Below are 6393 nucleotides of genomic sequence, written 5' to 3'. Positions count from 1 at the left end.
TCCGTAGTAGCGATGTTGTGTTTGCCCGGCAAAGTTGGTCTGAAGTCGGTAAGCAACACTTCGACGTGCGAGAAGCGAAGTCGGAAATATCGCAGTCGTCGAAAAAGCCACACAACGGCAGGATTGAAACCACGCCCCTCTCGATTGCTAGTGGAATGCCTTAAAGCCCCAGGACAGATTTCGTCTTCCGGAGGTACGGGAAAATTGGCTGAAGAGTGGGAAAGAAGATTCAGTGACGAAACCAAAATGAGAAGAAAATGACCAGCCCGCTTTGTGAGGTGCTCTCCGTGCCTTATCGCTATCTCTGAATGAGACGGCATCGTTTGTCGCCAGTCGCCTGCAAAGAAAACAATTCCGTGACCTGATCGAGGTGTAAAAAGTATCTATCCGTACGCGACATTCGCCCCTTTACAACCATCCCTTATAACTATGGTTGTAGGGCGTACTGGTTGTATCTTTCTTGCGTTGTTGTAGGGTCATGGCGTAGAAGATGTAAGTTCTTTGAAAAACAAATTGTATACAAATTCGCGAAGATAGATAAGGTTCCTAATGAAACAAAACAAAAATTGCGTTCTCATGATGAGACCATGTCATTCAATTGCACCGTACTTTTCGACTTCAGCAGGTTGTAGTACATCGAAAGTTTTCAAATCCTAGCTTAGCAATGTAATGTCAACTTCGGGAAGACACGCTATACAATTGGCCTGCTTATACTTTCGGGACCGTTATGGTGAATGCCTTCCTATCCCATGAAACTCGTTTTTGTCTCATCTTTAGTGTAGATTTCTAATAATAACCCAATACCGGTACTAATTTTCATGAACCCATGTTATGAACACCGCAGAGTAACAGCGATTCTCAGTGTCCAACAATAGCACGGTTGCTGTATAGTACTGCTGTAAAGTATGCGCGTGGGGGTGGAAGCATGACTAATACATAGAAATGACCCAATGTGCTGCAGCTGTCTGTGCTCGTTTTCCTTCTTCTTCTTCTTCTTCTTCTTCCAATCAAAAGATGGCCGTGAGCCAATAAGGGCTGTTATCGAAAGACATCGATCTCCGAGTGGCAACGATGAAGTTGAGAAATGCAGAAAGGAACATGCATCCTGGTTCGTAGCGATACATCAATCTTACGAGGTTATATATAGCCCTTTCCCCTGTTTCTTTTCCTTTGGTCTAATAAATATACCCCACCTCCTTGATCGACCTCCCTCTGTGTACTCTGTGGTCCACGGCCATTTTTGTGTGAGGGAGAAGGAGGGGATGGTCTTCTTAACTGGATGTTCGCTGGAGCTATGTGGTGACTTAATATGTCGCCTGCAGCTCCATTTCTTGTAGGTGGTATAGGTGATATCCACAGAAAAGTCTTTAGCATGTGTCACTCTTGAGTGAATGACACGTGACACTTTTGCTTTTGAGTTTCATGTTTTTGAGTTCAGGTTTAGAAGCGGTCTTCGATGCCGCTTTCTTTAAGAAAAACGAAGACGGCTTTCTCCGCTTTCTTTTGCAATTTTGAGCATGGCCATTTGCCTAGCAGCTTACAAAAACTGAAGGGGCGCGAGTCGAGCTTGCTTAGGACAGCTTCCAGCCTTTCTCGGTGCTGTTTGAAGGCGGCGCATTGAACGATCATGTGAAGCGTATCTTCCCGCGTCTTACATGTTGCGCATAGTGGCGATGCTGATCTCCTCATTCGGTAAAGAGTCGCCTGAGGGTAGAGTTGTCCCAGGCAAATTCTGTGAACGGCTGTTTGGATAGACCTTTGTTGATTTCTAGGGATGATACCATTTAGTTCCGGATCGACGTGGGATAGGTAGTCGGACAGTCTGAGATTTCTTTTCCACTGGTGTACCGATCGTTGTGCCGTCCGTTGTCGGATATATGATTTGGCGTCAGCTTTTGTGAAAGGAATTCCACTGAGGGTTCTCTTGGCTAGCGCTTCTCTGGCTGTTTCGTCCGCAGCCTCGTTCCCTTGGGTTCCACAGTGGGAGGGAACCCACTGAAAGGCAACACTGTGTCCTGCTTGGTTGATGTCGGTGACAGTAGTAAGAATTTTGTATACGAGGTATGTGTCACTCCCTAGACTGATCATGTGGAGGGAGGACAAGGAGTCGCTGCAGATGATCCATTCTTTTTGGTGTAGATGTTCTGATATGACACAGGGCTTTGAAGATCCCATGCAACTGTTGTAGGTGTGGAATGCTATGTGCCAGTGATATGCGTATCAGTGTCTGATGAAAGTTCATGATCACGCTCGTGTTGCCCCACCTTACACCGGCCATAATCTTCATAATGTTGATATAGGTTTTGGTCTTCCGCTGAAGTTTTCGAATCTTTTGTGTCCACGACAGGTTTCTGTGTAGGACGACTCCTAAGAATCAGTGGCTGGATGTTCTCTTGATTGCTACATCCCTTACTGCTAAGCTGAAGTCCTTGAGTATTTTCCTGGTGAAGGCTATGAACAGTTTTTTTTTTTTCGGGGTAAGGTCCATAGCGCTCTCTTCGAAGAATGTTGTGATTGATTCCACGGCATATTCCAAAGTGTTTTTGAATCGGCTGGCATGTCGTTCGCTGGCCCAGATATACACGTCGTCCGCGTACACAGTGATCTTCACACCTTGGGGGAGTAGGGGTATCGGTCCAGCTGTGACAATATTGAAAGGGGTTGGGCTAAGTACTCCTTGGTTAACTGGCACTGAGTTGGTTTTTCCTCTGCTGTTATCATTTCCATGGTCCTATCTGTTAGGTAGTCAGAGAAGTTCGTCCGCCGACGCCAGCATGCAGCAAACCGTAACGAAAGTGAGGGTGACTCAAAGTGTCAAAGGCCAGCCTTAAATCCAGGATGGTATTGGTACAGAGCAAGAGGAACGCCCGTATTTCGTCAGCCGAGCGTGCGTTGCTCAAGAAAAATATGCATGTACTGAGTAAAACCTTTTATGAAGAACCTATTACAACATGTTCTGCAGCCCTTCGTAAAATCTGAGACTCTGATGGGATGCAGGTCATTTTCAAAGGAAACTCCGTGATGCTGGGAGAGCTGACGTTGTTCTCGTCAGGCGCGAAGTGATGGCACTATAGCCTCGTTTACATGAACCTGACAGGGGCAGGTCGAGTTGACTAGCTGGCTGTGTGGAACTTGTTGGGGTTATTTATTTATTTATTTGCACATTGACTGCCCACTAACACCTGTTGGGCCTTTGATAGCGGTGCACCATACGTACATAAAGAAGACGAGAGAAATACGAATTTACGAACGCAAACAAACGGTAAGCGAAGAATTTAAACGCTACAGGAATGCAACATGCGCTTGAGGGACTGAGGGTGATAGCTGAATCGGCATTAAGGCCATTATGCAAAGCACTATGAGCCACAAGAACTGCTCAAATCTGTATGTGCTTGCTAACATGGACTGGACCAGCACTACGGCGAGCAAGGGTAAAAACATAAAAAATGGCTGAAAACTCTGTTTCATTCCCAATCCTTCATTATTTTGGGAAGAGGGCAGCTTTATTCTGTTTAGTGGTCAAGAGTCCTCGGGCCACAGAATAGCCGGCTGCGGACCAAATGCGACCCGCAGGTGTGAGAACCCAGATTATATTGATCTCGGCATTGCTTTCATTGTCATCCAGAAATAGATGGAATACTCGAGAGCGCGTAGCACTTGTTTAGCGTCATCTCCAACTCTACTCAAGAACAACTTTTTCACGATGGTTGAGTGTCTGATCGCTACAGGCAATACTCTACTCTGTCCCAGTCCTCTACTACCGTATACACTCTATCCCATGTCGGTCTTCATTACCATGGAAAATGACAATGAAAAAATGGCTCGCTAGATTTGAGCTGTGTTTGAGTCTTCGTGTTGTGTTTGTCCACCAGTCGTGAATGTTCATCGTCGGCGTTTGTTATCCCAACGGAAGATGTGTCGCATGGATACCGTCTCTCACACCGCACATGATCAACGTCGGCTGAGCTATATGCTATCCTGTTGTTTCTGCGTAACACATCGTGTGACGATCCGCGGACCTGTGTGATATGCTCAGATTCAAAGGCTGCTCTTCAATGAATAAGTAGCCAGCATGGGGATACGTGGATCGCTCGTCCCAGTTCTCACTGATATACCCCATCAGGTTCAGCGTCTAAGCGATCACGGTCACCATATATCCCTGCAGTGGGTCCCGGGTCACTGTGGTTTGAGCGGAAACGAAGAGGTTGACAGAGTGGCATCGGCTGCCCCATAGTATCGGGTGGTTGTACCAACAGTGTTGTCAAGAGGGGACAGGAGGAGACTGATTGCGCTCATCCAGCCAATAACTCGCAGCAATGGAGTCGGGACATCACTGACAGGCCTATCCTGTATTCGGTGGATCCAACTTTGTCTTTCTCAGTTCCAGACCGTTTACCTATGCTATTTTACGTCCCTCCTGCGCAGACTTCGTCTCAATGTAGCCTTCACTCCCCAATTCAAGTACCGGATCGGACACTGTAACAGCAGCCTATGCTCCAAATGTGGCGTCGCAGCGAACATTGAGCACGTCCTAACAGAATGTGAGCTTTACGAAACGGTTGTTGTTGTGTTGCGTCTGTCCCTTTGTGTTCTCTAGTCTCAGGGTTCTACATTATGCGTGGAAAATGAGTATTGGGTTGTTGGAAATCTGTAACAAAGATTGGGGACCACGTTGACAGGTACGCCGAAATTGAACGCAGGGGTCACATTATCAAACCGAGTTTCCTTTGGTTTCTTTCAGGCTTATCTAAACTCGCTGACGAAATTTAGTGTTGGAGCACCGTACGTTTTTTACGCACAACTATACGACTTAGCACAACGGGTTCCGCACGGTTCATCCGATGCACACTACAATCGTAGTTCTAAGAGCTTTTTTCAAGTGATAGCTTCTGATAGACATTTTTAGGAAGCTATCGTGTTCTGTGCTTCAAGGATTTATGAAAAGAGTTAATGAAGGATGCGCCAAGAAAAGCTAAGTAGCTTCGACGTAACCGGCATACTGCATACGCTAGCACATTCGATGCCACGGCTGGGATCGTCTCCTCATTGCTGTTTCTCGTGATTCATGTTGAAGGCGCTTCCTAGAACATGATGTACAATCGCGTGGTGATGTTTAAGGTGGAATGAATGGGTTGTGGCGTACATTTGTCGTATTAGAAGCTTATGACGTTACGTTTACGTCTAACTATATACCGTCTGAAACGCAACACCTACGTCGTCGCTGTTAAGATTGCATATCTTCCAGCCCCAGACAGTCGACGTTTATGTATGTATGTATGTATGCATGCATGCATGTACGTATGTATGTATGTATGTGTGTATGTATGTATGTATGTATGTATGTATGTATGTATGTATGTATGTATGTATGTATGTATGTATGTATGTATGTATGTATGTATGTATGTATGTATGTATGTATGTATGTATGTATGTATGTATGTATGTATGTATGTATGTATGTATGTATGTATGTATGTATGAGTGTGTGTATATGAGTGTGTGTGTGTGTGTGTGTGTGCGTGCGTCCGCGTGCGTGAATGAGTCAATGCGTGAATGCATGCATGAATGTATGAATCGTCATTTTTCAAGAAGGATTTGTCTCCTTTGATTGATTTGATTTCTAGAAGAAAAAAAGGAGGTCAAAAGGAGGCCATGGTCAAATTTTACAGCCTGATACACTGGGCCCCGTGGCTGGACCGGGTCAGGTAGCCAACAAATTTCTCGGACTTGGGCCGGGTCTGGGCTGAGAAACTTAATCCTTCGGGCCTCGGCCGGGCTCTGACTAGGTATGCAGCTGTCGGGCCGAAAGCGGGTGGGTAAATCAAAGGAAGGCCGTGCTCGGGCCGGGCCTGGGCCTCAAAATGCGGCCCATGCAGTGCTCTATAGTCCACTAGTCTAGTGTAGTGAAAGAGCGAAGAACGGAGTGTCAGGACGGGGACGATACTGACCTATGCCTATTTGGGATACGTCACAGCCGCCAACGTGTCGGCCTCAGTGTCGTCTCTCTCTCTCTCTCTATGATTGCCATAACAGTAGTGCATACCTGGTCGTACAATCATAGGTTTGGGATTGCTTCACGATAACTGCTTCATTGTAATGTAGCTCATTGAATCATCGTCATAGTAAGGGTTGCTACTCCGTGGCGTCACGTCGTGAGACATCTATGATCAGAGTCATTTTGAGAGGCAGCAAACGTTCCTGGAATGCGGTTGGTGTTCCAGTATTCCATCCCTGTGCACGCGCTGCTTATCTTTGTGTTTACTATTCGCAGGCTATCAAGCACTCAAGCAGCTATATGATGTACGTATATTTTGCAATCATAGGTCGTGGAGCTGGTCACTTGGACACTGGCCATACGCTTACTCGTTTGATAACGGTTTGGTGAAAGAG

Source organism: Ornithodoros turicata, chromosome 6, assembly GCF_037126465.1.
Source record: "Ornithodoros turicata isolate Travis chromosome 6, ASM3712646v1, whole genome shotgun sequence".
In the NCBI taxonomy this organism is placed as follows: Eukaryota; Metazoa; Arthropoda; class Arachnida; order Ixodida; family Argasidae; genus Ornithodoros; species Ornithodoros turicata.
The sequence above is the reverse complement of the archived record's forward strand: the minus strand, read 5'-3'. Positions refer to the sequence as shown.